This window comes from Moschus berezovskii, chromosome X (genome assembly GCF_049115385.1).
Source record: "Moschus berezovskii isolate FMDL1 chromosome X, NW_MosBer_1.0, whole genome shotgun sequence".
NCBI classification, from domain to species: domain Eukaryota; kingdom Metazoa; phylum Chordata; class Mammalia; order Artiodactyla; family Moschidae; genus Moschus; species Moschus berezovskii.
In genome coordinates this window covers 110,299,008-110,318,936 of record NC_142488.1, presented here as the reverse complement: position 1 = coordinate 110,318,936, position 19,929 = coordinate 110,299,008, and the positions used below count along the sequence as shown (strand labels likewise).

Below are 19,929 nucleotides of genomic sequence, written 5' to 3'. Positions count from 1 at the left end.
GAGTGAAAAGGCTGGCTTCAAGCTCAACATTCAGAAAACGAAGATCATAGCATCTGGTCCCATCACTTCATGGCAAATAGATGGGGAAACAGTGGAAACAGTGTCAGACTTTATTTTTTTGGGCTCCAAAATCACTTCAGATGCTGGTTGCAGCCATGAAATTAAAAGATGCTTACTCCTTGGAAGGAAAGTTATGACCAACCTAGATAGCATATTAAAAAGCAGAGACATAACTTTGCCATCAAAGGTCCGTCTAGTCAAGGCTATGGTTTTTCCCATGGTCATGTATGGATGTGAGAGTTGGACTGCGAAGAAAGCTGATTGCCGAGGAATTGATGCTTTTGAACTGTGGTGCTGGAGAAGGCTCTTGAGAGTCCTTTGGACTGCAAGGAGATCCAACCAGTCCATTCTAAAGGAGATCAATCCTGGGTGTTCATTGGAAGGACTGATGCTAAAGCTGAAACTCCCATACTTTGGCCACCTCATGCGACGAGTTGACTCACTGGAAAAGACTCTGATGCTGGGAAAGGTTGGGGGCGGGAGGAGAAGGGGACGACAGAGAATGAGATGGCTGGATGGCATCACCGACTCGATGGACATGAGTTTGAGTGAACTCCAGGAGTTGGTGATGGACAGGGAGGCCTGGCGTGCTGTGATTCGTGGGGTTGCAGAGAATCAGACACGACTGAGCGACTGAACTGAACTGATACTCACAAACAGCTGCAGGCTGCCAAGGATACTGTTTTACATTAAATGGGTTGTAACAGAGACTTTAATCTTTTTTAAGTGCCTTCTGTTTCCTTGTCTTAACTGATCCCTCCTCTGTGAAGCCCTCAAGTGGGGGCTGCTCATTTCCCCACCTCACAGATATCCCAGGATGGACAGCAGAGGGAACGGCATTCTTCCAGCTCCCGCTTTCTGTTCCCAGACCCTGGCCACTCTCATGTCAAAAGCTCTCAGCTGGGGCTGGTGGTACTAAACCACACCCGTTGCTGTTTTCAGTTACTGGCCTCCTGGCCACTCTTCTACACTCACTGAGGCCTGTGACACCTAGTAGCTCCCCCTCTTCCACACTCACCACCATCATAGGGAACTTTAGCATCTATAGTCATCCCATTTCATACCTTGTTTCTAGACATAGGCATCAGTGATCCTCACCTTGATACCCCTTTGACCACCTACTCCTTTGGTTACCCCATGGAGTTCATCACCACTCCCAGTACCATTCTGTCTGACCACCAAAATGCCCCATCTCTGAAAGTAATTTTTTGTCCTTTAACAAAATAATTTTATGATCAAATGAAAGAACTTTTCAATATACCATCTACAGGCAGAATTGACACCACTCATCCAGTGTGAGGGGGATAGCCTCTTATAGCTGGCTTTCAGAAATGCTGATACATTTACATCAAGCTATGCAGCTACTTTGGTTCATTTCTGAGATGTCTAGTTGAGGTCAATATAGCATTTTATTATGATGGAATCAAGCTTTTCCATGTGGGAGAAGCAATAGAGTATATGAGTCAGAGAAGCATAAACCCTGGAGTCAAATAGGTTGGGTTCTAGTCCACTTACTGGTCATGTGACCCCGGGTAACTCATCTAATCTTTTCGAGCCTCAGTTTCCTTACTTAGAAAATAGGAATAGTACCTGCTGTGAGAATGAATGAGATGTGCATGCAAAGTACTGGGGTCAGGCACATGGAAAGGATCAATAAATATGAGCTGAAAGTGAAAGTGTTAGTTGCTTAGTCGTGTCCGACTCTCTACAACCTTATGGACTGTAGACCACTGGGCTCCTCTGTCCATGGAATTCTCCAGGCAAAAATACTGGAGTGGGTTGCCATTTCCTTTTCCAGGGGATCTTCCCAACCAGGGATTGAACATGTGTCTCATGTACCGCAGGCAGATTATTTACCATCTGAACCTCTGGGGAAGTCCTGCTATGACTATTCTGTAGAAAGTATTCTAAATATCAGTCAAACCCCTAACCTGACATATGAGTCCTCTGTCTCCACATCAGAACTGCTTGGACCAGTTTCCTCATCCATCCAGCTCCCCCACTCCCTGATGCCTATTAACCATAATCATTTGGCTTGCTAACTGATCTAGTCACATGCCCTCTCCCTGTCTCCCATGCTATTAGTTCCCTGTTGGCTTCATGGTCCTCCTTTTCTTGTCCTCCCAGCCCTTCTTTTTGTTCCTCATCTTAAAATCCTTGCCCTTTGTCCTTCAGCTGATCTCCATACCCCCTCCCCACCAACCTCTTCTCTGCACCAAGCTGCTGAACACGAATCCACAAAGGGACAGGTCGGTGCCACTGAAGCTTTGAGGTCTCTAGCCTCTGCTGGACCATCATACTGCAGGGCGAGCTCTGGAAGCACCGTTTCCCATTCCTCCCGGTGGCTCTTCCCAACCTCACCACACACAACGCCCTGCACACCACACTGTGTCCTCCGTCCCAGATGGAGTTTGTGTTGTGCCGCACAGTTTGTGGGGAAAACAGATCATCTTTCCTTCTCACTGGTGCCCTGGATCTCACACCTTTGAATTCCTCTTGGCCACCTTTCCCAAGAGACCTGATTTTCTCACTTAGCAAATGAATAAACTCAAGTCGACTCCTTCCTCCAATCTTTGTCTTTTAGACTCTGCCCAATCTCGCGTTCCCCAAGTAACATACAGTAAAATTACCTTGTTTGGGTGTAGTTAGTTACGTGAGTATGGACACATGTATAGATGGGCTTCCCTGGTGGCACAATGATAAAGAATCCGCGTGTCAGTGCAGGAGACGCAGGTTCAATCCCTGAGTCAGATCCCCTGGAGGAGGAAATGGGAACCCACTCCAGTATTCTTGCCTGGTAAATTCCATGGATAAGGAAGCCTGGCAGGCTATAGTCCATGGGGTTGCAGACACGACTGAGGACTGAGCATACATGCACGCCCATGTACAGATCTGTGTGACCACCCCTGTAAAATCAGGATATAAAACTGCTCCATTAGCCCCCAGAATTTTCCTGCTCCTTTATAATCACAGTCACCCCCACCCTAGCCCAGGGCAACCACTGATCTGTTCTGTTCCTATAGTTTTGCTCCCTGAGAATGTCACATAAATGGAAACATTGAGCTTGTAACTGTTTTGAGATGGGCTTCTTTCACTCAGCATGATGCCTTTGAGAGTCATCCATGTTGTATTCATCAATAGTTTTTTTTTTTTTTTAACTGCTGAATCATATTCCATTGTGCAGACGTATCATAATTTGCTTATCCATCTAGCTGTGGATGGACATGTCTCTCCCTTTCCATTTGCACTTCTTGAAATGGCTGTCTACTCTGGCTGACTCCACTTCCTCTTTTCCCATCTCCCCAGTCTACCCACTCAGTTTAGCATCTGTCTCCATTACCCTGCTGAACTGATTGTAGTCAGGCCTATCTCCTTTCCTTGCTCTTTCATAGTTGGTATAATTACTTATTTTCTTTATTGGTTGCTCCTACCCCCAACTAGAATTTCAGCTGTGTAGGAAAGGGATTTCTGTTCTCCATCAAGGCAAAGGGTGAACTTTGGAGTTAGGCCTTCCCCTTGAGGTATAATAACAACCAAGCACAGACCAGAGTATGAGAAAAGGAATGTGAAATGAACAAGCTGAGTCTCCAGCCTAGAGTTACAGGAGCCAAAAATGGTCAGGGGTCTTTGGCGAATGTCTTTAAAGTGTTCATCTTAGCACTGTTCCGACATGGCCTCTTTTCCTTTCTACCCCATTGAGAAAGATCTGCAGTCAAAGAGGCCTCCTTTCCCTTAGAAAGAATCATCCTAATTACAAGGTTTGAAGTGCCTCCTGCTACTGGAAGATTGAAATATTAAAAAGAGGAGATTGTGCTCACGCAGGAAATTAACTGTCTTATTCTGTTATGAGATAATATTATTGATTTATCTTCTGCTGGTTTCCAGTAAAATAGCAAAAAGCCCCCAGTCATGAGTCAAGGTAATAATTTTGCAACCTGGGGTCCCCTACCACCACTAAAACAAAAAACACGAACCAAGTTACATGAATTATATAACAGGTTCAGTTATAGTCAATTTGTGATGAATCAGGGGCCATCTATGGTCAGTCTTGGGACCATAACAATCTTTCAGATGTCTTTCCTTCACTCTACCTTCAGTGTTCACATGGACCATTGCAGCAGCATCCTTAGCAGTCTCTTTGGGACAGAAAAAGTTTGAGACTTCTTGCCTTCTGTCTCTATAGAGCAGCCAGAGTGATTTTTAAAAAAATAAAATCTTTTTACTCACCTGCTTAAAATATTTTAATGACTTTATTAAAGCCACTGAGAATAAATTTTTCACTGCTGTTTGTAAGCTGTAGTGGTAATATTGTAGTAAATATTTAACAACTGGTTCTGTGGGTGGAGGAAGCCCTGAGTTGTAGCATTTCTTCATTTCAATGTTGTAAATACTCCCACCGTGGCAGATTGCAGGCTACTGACTGTGAGGTCAACCAGCACCCAAATTTGCTGCAATTTAATAATCAGCTCTCTTGAGCTGGTAGGAGCAGGCTGAACACATGACGCGAAGGCTCAGGCCCTGTGTGACCTGTCCCAGTACATATTTTCAGTTTCATCTTGCGCCACTACACTTCAACTACACTGGCCCTCTTCCTGTTCTCCTCTGGCCCCCTCTCTCCTTTGAGCCAGAGGATCATGTCACCAACTATCTACTTGACATCTCTCCACTTAAAAGTCTAATAAACACCACAAACTGTATATGTATTTTGCCCTCTTTGCTCAGGCCCCAAATTGGAGTTGCCCTTCAGTTCTCTTCACCCCTCATGTATATCACTCAAAACTCATCAGATACTGTCATTGCTTTGCTTCGAAACTTTCACCAACCCCCAATTTTCCAAAGGAAAACTTCCAGAAGGAGTGTTTTCCTAAGAAAACTTAATAGAATTCAAAACTCTCTACAATTTGGCCCCCACCTATCATCCCAGCATCATTTCCCAACATCACCCCATGATGGATTAGCTTCATGTGTCAGCTTGGCTAGGCCATGGTCAGTACCCAGAGATTTGGTTAAATACCAGTTGGGATGTTACTGTAAAGGTATTTTGTAGATGTGATTAACATTTAAGTCACTAGACTGTTAATTTGATAAATTAGGAGTTTGGGATTAATATATACACACTACTGTATATAAAATAAACAACAAAGACCTACTGCATAGCACAGAGAACTATACTCAATATTTTGTAATAACCTATAATAAAAAAGAATCTGAAAAAGAATATATGTGTGTGTGTGTGTATATATATAACTGAATCACTTTGCTGTACACCTGAAACTAACACAACATTGTAAATCAACTAGACTTCAATTTTAAAAAAATCACTAGGCTTTTGAGTAAAGCAAATTACCCTTCATAATGTGGGCAGGCCTCATCTAATTAGTTGAAGGCTTTTAGAGGGAAAAAGACTGACTGAGGTGCCCTGAGAAACAGGGAATTCTGCCTGCAGTACACCTTTGGATTTGAACTGAAACATCTCCAGTCTTTTCTTTTCCTGTTTTGTGCTCCCTGAGGTACTGGTTAGACCTCTGCTGTGGGCCAGGCTACCTGGTATAAATTATCTGGATGCAATCTCTGGGCTGGCAGCCAGCAAGCTCGTGGGAACAGACACTAGGCAGTCCTCACTGTCCCAGCTCTTCAGGGTCTAATATCTTTCATTGCACATACCAGGCACTTGTCAAATGTCAAACGAAATTCCCCTCAATATCAGTGTCACTAGTAGCTTTCCCCAATACAACTGTTTACATGTGAAAGTGAAAGTGAAGCAGCTCAGTTGTGTCCGACTCTTTGCGACTCTGTGGACTGCAGCCTACCAGGCTCCTCCTTCCATGGGATTCTCCAGGCAAGAATACTGGAGTGGGTTGCCATTTCCTTCTCCAGGGGATCTTCCCGACCCAGGGATTGAACCCAGGTCTCCTGCATTGCAGGCAGATGCTTTAACCTCTGAGCCACCAGGAAAGCCCATGTTTACCTGTGACCAGGCTCAAATAAGTCACATGTATGGCCAGGAAATAAAATAATGGCCAATATTTACAGAGTTATAGGTGTCAGGCATTACACTGAGCACTTGACATGGACTAGCTCATTTAATCCTCACAGATGCCTCATGAAATAGGCAGTATTATCTTACTAGCCCAGTTTTATGGATGGCAAAATGGAGCCCGAGAAAAGAGAAATTTTCAAAACCAGTCTGCTTGAAAAAACATCAGCTTGAATCTGGGTCAGACTGAAGCTCTACCCCACTAAGCTGCACTATTTCCAGTTAGATTGCTGCCTCAGCCCTCTGCAAACCTGCTACCACATATCAACCTTGGATGCGGTGCCACAGCACACACTGAATGAATTCCTTATGCTCGGAGTGGAGCTTGTGGTGGTGGTGCTGAGTTGCTCAGCCGTGTCCGGCTCTTTGTGACCCCATGGACTGCAGTGTGCCAGGCTTCCCTGTCCTTCACTATCTCCTGGAGTTTGCTCAAAGTCATGAGTTTGCTCATGGTGTGGTATGAATAAATGCCTCTACAAGGGTCACACTAAACAGATACCCAGAAAATGGATAACCAACAAGGTCCTATTGTATAGTGTATAGAACTCTGCTCAATATTATGTGGCAGCCTGGATGGGAGGGGAGTTTGGGGGAGAATGGATGCATGTACATGTATGACTGAGTCCCTTTGCTGCACACCTGAAACTATCACAATATCATTAATCAGCTGTATTCCAATACAAAATAAAAACTTTTTAATAAAAAAAAAACAAAACAAATAGACACCCAGATTGCAAAGGCAAAATCATGTGCTGGTTGCCCCCTGGACTGAATGTCTGTGTGTTCCCAAAGTTCATATGTTGGATCCCTAATCCCTACTGTGATGGTATTTGGAGGTGGCAGGTGATTAGGTTATGAGGGTGGAGCCCTCATCAATGGGATTAGTGCTCTTATAAGGAGACACGCAAGGGAAATAATGTCTCTCACTCCACCATGGGAGAAGACAGCAAGGAAGTGGCTATTTGCAAACCAGGGAGTGGCTTCTCACCATATACCAAAACTGCTGGCACCTTGATCTTGGACTTCCCAGTCTCTAGAACCGTGAGACGTAAGTGCTTGTCCAGTCACCTAATCTATAGTATTTCTGTTATAGCAGCTCGGATTAAGATATCCCCAAAGAAAGAAAGAATGGTATGGCTATATAGCCATGCTTCTCAACCTTTAGCTATATATTAGACTAAACATGGAAGCTTTTCAAAACCATCAATGATTGGGATCACCCCTGGAGACTGTGATTTAACTGACTTGGGGTGAGGTCTGGATGTCAGCATTTTTGGCAAGCTCCCCACATGAGTCTGATAGGCAGACAGGTTGAGTTTCACTGTCGTGGGCCTTTCATAGCACACAGCAGCTAAGGCTAAGACCTGAGCCCACCCCCCTGCTGCTGACAGTAAGAGTGCCTGGGCAGTGAGAGCACATGGGCACTGAGGCCAGACTGCTTAGACTGAGACTTCAGTTTGCCACTCACTAACCCTGGGGCTGAGCAAATGCCTTGACCTACCTGAGCCTCAATTTCCTCATCTGTATAATGGGATAATAATAATAATGCCTATCTTATAGGGCTGTTGTCAAGATTAAATGAAATACATGTAAAGTGCTTAGAACAGCATTTGACAAATAGTAACCACCATTATCATTACTATAGAGTATTTCAGCTTGGAGAAGAGGGAATTCCCTGGCAGTCTAGTGGTTAGGACTCTGTGCTTACACTGCCAAGAGCTCAGGTTCGGTCCCTGGTTGGGGAACTAAGATACCACAAGTTGTGCGGCATGGCCAAAACAGAAAACCCCCAAAACCTAAAAAAAAAAACAACAACCCAAAATACCCAAACAACAACAGCAACAACAACAACAAAAAACCCCCAAAACCTCCCAAAGCTTGGAGAAGAGACAAGTATACTGAAGACTAAACCAACCCAGGAGCCTAGAATGCTAGACTGCCATTTGCCCAAACTGTATCTTATTAGTAAAGAGACACAAAGTATATCAGGTTACTAACCACAAGGCCCTGAACTTAAATCCTCCCTCCATACAAACCCAGGCAACTATCCTGTGGTGTCAAGTTCAGATCTGCCAGAATGGACATGCAGTGTTCTGCAGCAGACATCACCTGAGAAAGCTGAGTCCTAGATCTGGCTCTGCCACCATTTGCATCACCTTGACCAAGGTCTTGAATTCCTTGAACCTTCCTTTCCTCACATGTCAGGTTAAGGAGGCTGGAACTAAATGACCTTGAAGGCTCTTTCTTGCTCCTCTAATCCACGCTGCTGGTCCTACTCCACACTCCTTCCTGCCCCTAGGACTTCAAATCTGTGCTTCCCTTTGCCTAGCTAAGTCTTTCTCACTGATGAGACTAAACATTACTTCTGTAGGGAAGTCTTCCCAGATCTCCAGCCTAAGTCAGGAGCCCAGGAAACACTTTTGGTCACCGCGTACTTCTCTTTCATGGCATGTGATACAGTTTGTAATGATCTAGTGTATAGTGCTTCCCTGGTGGCTCAGACGGTAAAGAATCTGCCTGCAATGTGGGAGACCTGGGTCTGATCCCTGAGTTGGGAAGATCCCTTGGAGAAGGAAATGGCAACCCATTCCAGTATTCTTGCCTGGAGAATCCAGACAGAGGAGCCTGGAGAGCTACAGTTCGTGGGGTTGCAGAGTTAGACATGACTGAGCAACTAATATTTTCACTTTCAGTGTATAATTATTTCATGTCTCCCCACCCCCCATACCTCACAGACTAAATACCATGAGGGCAGTGACTATGTCTATCTTGTTTATGGTTTTGTTCCCAAAGGCTACCAATATGCTCAGTACCCAGAATGTACTTAATACAGATTGAAGGAAAGAACGGTCGGATTTGCAGTCAATGGAAATGATAGGTAAACACTTCAAAGCAATGTGCTTGATTGTTTCTGTGATAAACTCCCCAGAGGTCTTCTACCAGAGGCAACGTTTTAGGTTTTTTATTCTTTCCATGAGTACTGAAATAATTAAATAATACTTGTGAAGATGTAAACTCATATTCCCTTGATTAGAGCAATCCTAATTCTAGGAATCTATCCTACAGATATATTTGCCCATGTGGCAAATGATGTATGTTACAAGGATTTTTGTTGTGGTATTGTTAATAACAGCAGCAACTGGAAATAATCTGAATGTCTATTAAAGAGATAGTATGTCATACTATGGAACACTATGTCACCATTTAAAAGTATGTGGAAGTTAAATCTGGACTGATAAGGTGCTATCTCCAAGATACATTTTAGGTGGAAAAAAAACAGTGTAGAAAAGAGATATGCCTGCTGCTGATTTTCTAAAAACAAAAAGAATATAAATATGCATGTTTATGTATATCTTTGGATAGACCATCTTTGGAATGACTAGGTAAAAAACTGGAAACAATAGGGTTTTCTCTGCAGAGAACTGGAGGGGCCAAGGGACAAAGGTTGGGGAAGACTAACTTTTTAATGGCACTATTTATACCTCTTGGATTTTGTTTCAAATGCGTATGTTTCCTATGCAAAAGGTAGAATGTTAATTGTAAAAGAGCATTAATCAAGACAATAAGAAGACAAACCACAGGCGGGGAGAAAATATTGGCAAAAGTCATATCTGATAAGGGACCATTATCCAAACCATAGGAAGAACTCTTAAAACTCAGCAATAAGAAACAACCAAATTACCACTACATACCAACTAGAATGGCCACAATCCAGAACACTGGGGGCAACAGATACCGGTGAGGATGTGGGACAAGAGGAACTCTCATTCATTACTGGTAGGCATGCACGACGATACAGTCACTCTGGAAGATAGTTTGGTGGTTTCTTACAAAACTAAATATACTCATACCATAGGAGCCAGCGATTGTGCTGATTAGATATTGGTATTTACCTAAAGGAGGTTAAAGATTTATGCCCTCACAAAAACCTGCACATAGTTGTTTAAAGCAGCTTTATTCTTCATTTCCAAAGCTTAGAAGCAACAAGATGTCCTTCAGTGTGTGAATGGATAAATGAACCAGCATCAGACAATGAAATATTATTAAACTGAGAAAGGTATGAGGTATCAAGTCATGAAAAGAGACAGAGGATACTTAAGATGTCATTATACATTTGCATAAATCCATAGAATGGGCAACACCTAGAATGAACCCTAAGGTAAACTTTGGACTTTGGGTGATTCTGCTGTGTCACGGTAGGTTCATCAGTTGTAACAAGTGTACCACTCTGGTGGGGGATGTTGATACTGGGGGAGGCTGTGCAGTGTGGAAGCAGAGGGTCTATAGAAAATCTCTGTATCTTCCTCTCCATTTTGCTGTAAACCTAAAACTTCCCCCCAAAACTCAAAGCCTTCATTTAAAAAAAAGAGTATTTAAAAGGAGAGATGAAAGAATACACAAAAAAAGAAGATAAGAGTCTGCTTTGGAAACAACTTCTAACCTCTGCAGCAATATAGGGCACAACCTGAAGACCACACCATCCAGTTTCCAAGCCGTCTGAGAAGGTATATTCGTGGAAGGCAGCTGGGCTAAGAGGCTTCTGTCTGTTGGCAAATCCCGAAGAGTCAAACAAGCCAAAAAAAAAAAAAAAACAATGGTATTAAAGTAAAAGGGCCTTTATGTCTTGTGAGCCACACGGCTCAAGTTTCTCTTGGCAGAGCTAGGTGCCCCCAAATTGTCCTCATACAGCTGAGAAATACCCTGGCTTCTTGAAGGGGGGGATGTCCATGCAAGCGGGCATAGGCAGCTGCTCCCGGCTTGGCAGGCCTACAAGCCATCCCCCATAATGACCCACTCGGAAAGCCTGCAATGACATGGGGGCAGCAAGGAAATGGACAGCAGGCTAGTATTTTGCTTGGGAAAGAAGAGAAATAGTTCCCACGCACCAGCTGGGGGTGGAGGTGGGGAAATCAAAAGTGCAGCTGGACCAGACTCGAGAAATTGAGATGCAGGCACAGGAGCAGCAGAGGGAGGCCGTGGGAGTGTGTGCAGGGCAGAGCCAACTTTTAGTGTTACCTTCTAAAATTTTGGTTTTACTTTTTGGCCACACCCTATAGCTTGCGGCATCTTAATTTCCTGACCAGGGATTGAACCTGGGCCCTTGGCAGTGAAAGCACCAAGTCCTAACCACTGGACTATCAGGGGTGTCCCTAGTGTCATCTTGACAGGGAGCGAGACTGCGAAGGAAGTTTGAGGGAGAAGATTTGGCAGATGCCAGTTTGCAGCAGGCTGGGAATACACAGACATATGCAGTAGCTGCACGCAGTGGCCTCTGGGTAAACACCTGTTAAATTAACCCACAAATGAATGATCCACTTTACTACCATTCCTTCTCACCATTATCTATAGTGATGGAAGATCTTTTGAGGTCTTTCAATGCTAACTCATTTGTGTGTTTACAGTGATCATAGAAAACTCATAAACACACCCGGCCTGGCTTTTGTAGCTCTAATCAGGTCTTCGATGCTTGAATAGATTCTGAAGAGATGGTTCAGGAATGAAAATAGTACCTTAGCTTTATTGAGTATTTATCATTTGTCTGGCTCTGTGTCTGCATTGACCTCATTCAGTCTTCTCTGCAGGAATATGAGCCAGGCACTAGGCTTCTCCCCATGTTTTACAGAGGAGGAAAGATGAGGCTCGCAGAGGTGACGTGGTCTACCCAAGTTCACACAAAGAGCAAGGGGCAGGGCTGGCATCTAAACCCCACACTCTGGACCACAGAGCTAGTCTGCCAGTGAAAGCTGTATAAACACAGCTACCGAAAGCAAATGAGCAGGGGAACTTCCCTGGTAGCTCAGTGGTAAAGAATCCATCTGCCAATGTAGGAGACACAGGTTTGATCCAGGAGGATCCCACATGCCGCAGGGCAACTAAGCCTGTGCGCCTCCAACTATTGAGTCTGTGCTCTAAAGCCTGAGAGCTGCAACTAAAGGAAAAAAGACCACGCAACAACGAAGACCCAGCACAGCCAAAAACAAGTAAATAAATTATTAAAAAACAAACAACCACCTCCCCTAACAAATGAACAGGGACTTCCCTGGTGTTCCAATGGTTAAGACTCCAAGCTCCCAACTTAGGAGGCACGGTTTCAATCCCTGGTCGGGCCAGAAACAAACAACAACAAAAAAGAGACAAACAAACCTCCAAAACAAATGAATAACATCTATGTGAGGGAAAGGAGGTAAAAACTGGTGCTGCATTTCTAAAGCTGGCTTGACGCCAGCAGAGGGATTCACAAACACCAGTGTGAATCTCCCCCTGACAGCAGAGCCTGTGGATGAGTGCTCGCAGCTGTGGACCTTTCCTGGGACTCTCCACCCTTGCCCTGTCTCTCTTCACCCCATCCCTGGAGGCAGGGGGAAGGGGAGCTCCTGTTTTAGCTGCTGTTATTGTCCAGCTGGAACTCAAAGAAGTCTGCTTAGCAGAGCCTGGCCATTTTGATTCCCAGACTTTATCTCTTGGAAAGAATAAGACAGTGTAGGTCAGGAGGAAAGGGCAGAGTGATTTGACAATGAGTGGAATTAGGAAGGCTCCTTCCTGCGGCCCCCGCCCCTGCCCCCGCCCCCACCCAGTGCCTGCCCTCTAGGGAATAGTCTTGTTTCCATGATCAACAACTGCCATCCCTAAAGTATTGTGAAAGTGCTGCACTCAATATGCCAGCAAATTTGGAAAACTCAGCAGTGGTCACAGGACTGGAAAAGGTCAGTCTTCATTCCAATCCCAAAGAAAGGCAATGCCAAAGAATGCTCAAACTACTGCACAATTGCACTCATCTCACACGCTAGTAAAGTCATGCTCAAAATTCTCCAAGCCAGGCTTCAGCAATATGTGAACTGTGAACTTCCAGATATTCAAGCAGGTTTTAGAAAAGGCAGAGGAACCAGAGATCAAATTGCCAACATCTGCTGGATCATGGAGAAAGCAATAGAGTTCCAGAAAAACATCTATTTCTGCTTCATTTACTAGGCCAAAGCCTTTGACTGTGTGGATCACAATAAACTGTGGAACATTCTGAAAGTGATGGGAATCCCAGACCACCTGACCTGCCCCTTGAGAAACCTGTGTGCAGGTCAGGAAGCAACAGTTAGAACTGGACATGGAACAACAGACCGGTTCCAAATAGGAAAAGGAGTACGTCAAGGTTGTATATTGTCACCCTGCTTATTTAACTTCTATGCAGAGTACATCATGAGGAACGCTGGGCTGGAAGAAGCACAAGCTGGAATCAAGATTGCCGGGAGAAATATCAATAACCTCAGATATGCAGATGACACCACCCTTAAGGCAGAAAGTGAAGAGGAACTCAAAGGCCTCTTGATCAAAGTGAAAGAGGAGAGTGAAAAGGTTGGCTTGAAGCTCAACATTCAGAAAACTAAGATCATGGCATCTGATCCCATCACTTCATAGGAAATAGATGGGGAAACAGTGGAAACAGTGTCAGACTTTATTTTTTTGGGCTCCAAAATCACTGCAGATGCTGATTGCAGCCAGGAAATTAAAAGACACTTACTCCTTGGAAGGAAAGTTATGACCAACCTAGATAGCATATTAAAAAGCAGAGACATTACTTTGCCAACAAAGGTTCGTCTAGTCAAGGCTATGGTTTTTCCCGTGGTCATGTATGGATGTGAGAGTTGGACTGTGAAGAAAGCTGATCGCCGACGAATTGATGCTTTTGAATTGTGGTGCTAGAGAAGACTCTTGAGAGCCCCTTGGACTGCAAGGAGATCCAACCAGTCCATTCTAGAGGAGATCAATCCTGGGTGTGCACTGGAAGGACTGATGCTAAAGGTGAAACTGCAATACTTTGGCCACCTCATGCGACGAGTTGACTCCCTGGAAAAGAGTCTGATGCTGGGAGGGATTGGGGGTGGGAGGAGACGGGGAGGACAGAGAGTGAGATGGCTGGATGGCATCACCGACTCGATGGACATGTGTTTGAGTGAACTCCGGGAGTTGGTGATGGACGGGGAGGCCTGGCGTGCTGTGATTCATGGGGTCGCAAAGAGTTGGACACGACTGAGCGACTGAACTGAACTGAACTGAACACCTTTGGAAAAAACAAAGGGGAGACTTCTTTCCTTACACCTTAATGATGATACTCAAACAAAGCCACCTGGCCTGAGGGATGTCCAGACCTCTACCTGGATCCGAAAAATGTCCTTTTTTTTTTCCCCCTCAGAATGCCAAGGTAATGCTACTGACCGAGGCAGAAGCAGTCAGTTCCCAAAGGGCCCAGCCCCCAAAGCAAAATGATGGCAAGGAGTTAAAGATGCAGTGAACCCAAGGTAACATTCCCATCCTCTCCCATGACCCCGAGAGCTGAGAACCCAGCAGTGTTTGTATTTCTGGACCAGTGGGTGAGTTGGCTGTGCTTGGGAAACAGAACTGTAGTCCTCCTGAGACTAGATCCATGTCAACCAAGAAATGCTGAACTAGCCAGAACACCTGAAACTCACGTAGCACTTCCTGGCAGGTGTGATGAGAATAAACTTTCTCATGCTGGGGCTTTCTTCCCAGTCTGTCTGAGCGGCATGGCCAGTCTGAGGCGGCCAAAGGTCCAAGGCTGCTGAATGTTCTCTGCTCCTCATTTCAATCTGCTGGCTTCAAGCCTTCTGTTGTCAGGCTGCCAGCAACCAAAGAAAGCCAGGGCATCCGACAGCCTGGTTTTCCAAAGACTTTTTTTCCCCCTTCCAACTGAGTTAACCATTCCTTGGCCAAAGCCACTCTCGTGTCCGTTTCTGAGCTTGCGTGCTACTGTTTTTTTTTTTTTTTTTTTCAACTGAGGCCCAGCGTTCCCAAATCTCAAGATTAGGTTTCATTCTCTGTCATCCTGAACTGAAAAAAAAAACAACCAAACCCTAACTGATTACCTAGCATCTAGAAACAAGCCCCTGGAGCCCTGGTGGATAAAGCATGGGCCTGAAGGAGACCTGATTTCCTAGCCCCCGAGCCACTTGGTAGCTAAGTGAATGCTGGGCAAGTAACTTACCCTCTTTGTGCCTCATGCCTCATCTCCTCACCTAGAAACTAGGGATACTAAGTATACTTACTAGGGTGGATGAAGAGGATGGAATGGGATGATACACGGCCTAGTCCACATCACATGATGAATAAATTGTAGTTATTATCACATTATTGTCATTTCTTATTTCTGGGGGAAGACTTCCCTGTGGTTACCTCCTCCAGACATATTCTGTCCCCATCCTTATGCCAGATCTAGATCTGTTCTTTCATATCACGTTTACTGAAATCAGCATGCAAGTACAAATGTTATGGTGCTGATTCATCAAGCACAAAGTGGTGGGAGCTGTTGTGAACAGGGGGTGTCCATCAGAACTGTTTTTCTCTGTCCTTTTAGCATATTTACTTATCTTGAAATGGTAACAGGTGTTGGAGCTGAGATACACGGAAGAGGAGAGCTAAGGCCGGGGGTAGGAGATAGTGCGTTATCAAAGCAAGGATTGCAGGCAGTTTGAGGCAGGGGACAAAGCCGAGGTTTCCCTAGGTCAGCAGGCGGGAAAAGGCAGGCTGTTCTTACCTTCGGCATGGGGCAGGGATGAGCACACAGGCTTGGGGCTCACCCAGCGGCAGCTAAGGTTCAATGCTGTACTCACAAGGCAGTGGGAACTCAGAAGCCAGCCCTGAACTTTATTCATTTTAAAACAAGTATCAAGTGCCCGCAATATGAGGTTATGTGCTGTGGGGACAAACAGATGTGTAAGACACACGTCCCAAAGGCAAGGAGCTCAGTCTGGAAGGAATCATGAGCACAGAAGATTATGACACAAGGAAGCATGTGACACGGGCCTGCAAGCTATAGAGAGGGAGCCATGGGCGTTCAGAACCGGGAACCTCTTTCCTCTCGAGAAGGTGAGAGAAGGTTTCAGGAGGGAAGGGTGGAGGCGTGCAGCAATGGAGAGATGGTAGAAGGTGGGGCACGTGGAGAAATGCTCTGGAAACTAAACCAGCTGGACCAGAGTGTACACACAGGCTAAGTGTATTATTTAAAAGGGGTTGAAAAGTGAAAATGAAAGTGTTAGTTGCTCGGTTGTGTCTGACTCTTTGCGAACCTGTGGCAGGGTCCTCTGTCCATGGGATTCTCCAGGCAAGAATGCTGGAGTGGGTTGCCATGTTCTTCTCCAGGGGATCTTCCTCACCCAGCAATCAAACCCAGGTCTCCTGCATTGGCAGGCAGATTCTCTACCATCTGAGCCACCAGGGAAGCCCTAAGAATGCTGGAGTGGGTAGCCATTTCCTTCTCCAGGAGATCTTGCCAGCCCAGGGAACAAACCTGGGTCTCCCCTATCACAGGCAGATTTTTTTTTTATACCATCGGAGCCACCAGGGAAGCCCCTAAAAGGGGCTGTTCAACCACAAAGCTTCTGGAACAAAATATGACCTTGGGGGTGGGGGTAGCGACAGTGAAGACAGCATCTCGAGTTACTGACAGAGCACACTTTTAGTTAACTTGGATTCTCCTACCCCCAAATGCCCTCCGAAGTGGTTTGGAACACCCTCATTTGTGGTTTTACAGAGGCAAAACGCAAGATGGATGTCTTGATCCATCACAATAGGACCGCTGCTTGAAGGGCAGGAAAAGTGAACTCATTTATCAAATGAAATCAACAGACATGTGCTCCTATAAGTCAAAAGTGGGCTTCCCAGGTGACTCAGCAGTAAAGAATCCGCCTGCCAATGCAGGAGGTGCAGATTCGATCCCTGGGTTGGGAATATCACCTGGAGTAGGAAATGGCAACCCACTCTAGTATTCTTGCTGGAAAATCCCAAAGACAGAAGAGCCTGGTGGGCTACAGTCCATAGGGTCACAAAAGAGTTGGACATGAATTAGCTAAACAACAACTTGAGAAGAGCCAGCCACCATGAGGCACATCTCAGGTGAGATGGAGGTGGATGATCCAGGCAGAGGTGACAGGAATGTGAAATACACTTATTCTTCAGGGGTATGGAGGAGAAGGGCTAAGGAGGTAATTTTGATGAAACTGGAGGCTGGAACAGGCAAAGGTTTAAAAAAATGTCCTGTTTTGTTTAGCTCAGGCAAAATCTGACAACTTGTATTTGCCAACATTGAAAGATTGGGGGATCTCACAGGAAAATCTGGATTTTAGGCTCCCTTGAAAAATGGGCCCACATTTCTCAATGGCATCTACCATTTGGAGAAGGGGAACTCACTGCAGCCTCCCCTGGCCACTTTGTTCCATGCTGCGATTCGTATTTAGATGCTGATCACATTTTGTAAGCACAGTGCAATTAGCTCTCCAGAATGCTTCTGAAAGCCAGGACGGCTCAGAGTGCATTTGCAAGCTTATTCTTTAGGAGGTGAGTGTTATATTATCCGGGTTTCCCTACTTTCTCTTTTTTCCGTTACTTTCAAGTTCCTGCCAGCATCTGATTGTGCAACTCCTGATAGAGAGGGCCTCGGTGCAACAAGGGTGGCAAAGTTGGTAAGGGCAGCCTGCTAGGCCAAGGGGCCCAGCCTTCATCCTCTCAGGGCAATAAAAGACACGACACAGGCAGATCTTAAGAAAATTCATCTGGCAGAAGCCCATAGGCTGGGCTGGAGGAGGAGGAAATGAATATTGACCCTGGTGATTCAAGTTACTCAGTTACTGAGTGTGTGCACTTGGCTTGGCTACAGAACCTCTTAGTGCCTCACTTTTCTCCTCTGTAAAATGGGCTTGATAAGAACAGTACTAACCTGGCAGGTCTGTTGCCAGGATTAAAATGAGATCATCAGCATATAGCATGTAGCACAGTGCCTGGTTGGTACATCAGTGCCCAATGCTTATGATTATTTTTAGAATGAATCTTGAGATCAATTGGAAGATTATTGCAGGAGTCGATGTATGAGCTGATAAGGTCCTAGAGGAGGGAAGGGACAGTGACAAAGACTAACATGGGAGTGTTAGGAATGAAAACCCAACTGGGTTCAAAGCTGACTGGGGGAGGGGGAAGAGAGACAACTTCTGGGTCTGCAGCCTGGGTAAGTGAGGAATGACCGCACTGAAATGGAGAACCCTGGGAAGACAGTTTCAGGGGAGGGAGAGATCAGTTTGATACACACTTCAAGGTGACCCTGGAGAGGTGGCGGCCAAACGGCAGTGTCCAGCAAGCGATGAAAAGTGCGGGAGCAGGGCTGGGGAAATCTGGCTCAGGGCTGAGGATGTGGGTTATGAACATGAGGAGCCCAGAGAGGGGAGAGGCACCCTGGAGGGAATGGATGAAGCTCTGTGCCCAGTTCAGCATCTCGGTTTGAACAGCTGGGGCCTCTCTTGACCCAGAGACTGTGCATATTTTGCTCAGTCAGCTGTGCCACTTGGATACCACCTTTGTCCTTCATCTTATGTGCTTTTAGTTCAAATGCTGACTGGGCCTAATCCTGCTTGCCTTGTGAGCCCTGATGGGGTCAAAGTCCCCTGTGTAGAAAGCGACAGGCTAACACTTGGTTTTATGTTTGATGAAACAGAGACACCTAATATGGACTGCAGGGAGTGGGGAGGTCAGGCAGAACTGTGGGGGGACCCAGCTTGTGGCTGGCGCCTTCCTCCTGATCCTCTCAGAAGGCCCACCGTGTTCCAAAGCTCCACCTTCTCAGCTGCTCCCTGGATTTTCCCGGCAGCTTCTCTCTCTTTTTCCACATGAACTGTTCAGAGAACCATTTGCTCAGGACTCCCTAGTCCTTAGGCAGGCAAATCAATCTCCATCTACTTGTTTCCCTTCTACTTGTTCTCTCAATACGCTCAGTGCTGCCAGACTCTTCAGTCCCAATCTCTGGGTTAGTGTGGGAGAGACAAAGGTGGCAAGGCTGGGTGTACCTGGAAGAGCTTGAGCTGAAATGTGCTGAAGTGTGGCCAGGGGCATTTCAGGCACGGTGGTCTTGGGGGCCACAATGGCGCATGAGGTGGGGGGCACCTCATCATGTGTGTGCACAGGGCTGATTCACCCCCTTCCCACCAGCAGCCATCCATCAGAACATGCACATGCATAATTTTATTTACCTCTCCGGTCTCTAGCATGCCAGCCAGGAGCCAGGGTAAGAGAAAGAAAAAGGAATAAAATGAGTGTAAGCACGGTGAAGGAAGGGCTCAGCTGGTTAAACAAGACTTCTGATTACTGTCATTAGCGCTCAAAAGAGTTCCAACCCAAAGTGGCATTAAACGGACAGAGTGCGTGTGTATGTGTGTGTCTGGATAAAGCATATATATTAGAAGAATGAGACCTTCAGACAAAGTGGCCAGTCAGTGTGGGGGTGAGGAAATTTCCTGTCCAGCTGGTTATCTAATGGACACCTGACATTGATTTGCTTCCTGATGGACAGTGTAAGGAGGAAAACCAATGGAATGGAAATGTTACCATTAAGTGTGCTCAGGTCAGAGGAGCCTGGCTGCCCTGCAAAGCTCTCTCCTTATACATTCAGCTGGCAAACCTTGCCTGCTCCCCAGGGGGAGGTGGAGGGAGACTTAGGAATGCTCTCTCTTCTTGGAGAAGTTGGATTGAGTACTTTGCAGGAACAAACAACCGCAACAGAATTTAGGGCTAGCCTGTTGTTTCTAGGTTCCTTATCCTCCAAACTGAAGATGTATTTTGAGCTGGGATCAGGAGGTTGTAAACTGGACAGTAATCACCAGCGGCAAGGCTTCCATACCCTCGGGTAGTGCTCAGATACGCTCCGTTACTGCAGCGACATCTAACGGCCAGAGAAAGCAATGCATATTTGTATTTAAAAGCAGCCTGTGGTTCTGCCTCGGGAGGTTAATTTTTTTTTAAAGTAGGTTGTCATAGATGGAATTTAGAAAGATGGTAATGAT

General features: G+C 45.6%; 1 protein-coding gene and 1 non-coding gene across 2 annotated transcripts in view; both read right to left on the bottom strand.

Moving 5' to 3' along the window:
- SLC25A43 (solute carrier family 25 member 43) overlaps window positions 1-19,929 on the bottom strand; it is a 42,932-nt gene that overhangs the window by 4,012 nt on the left and 18,991 nt on the right. The window lies entirely within an intron of this gene.
- On the bottom strand, window positions 11,170-11,242 carry TRNAE-UUC (transfer RNA glutamic acid (anticodon UUC)). Its single transcript has one exon. It is a non-coding gene; the product is annotated as a tRNA-Glu (tRNA).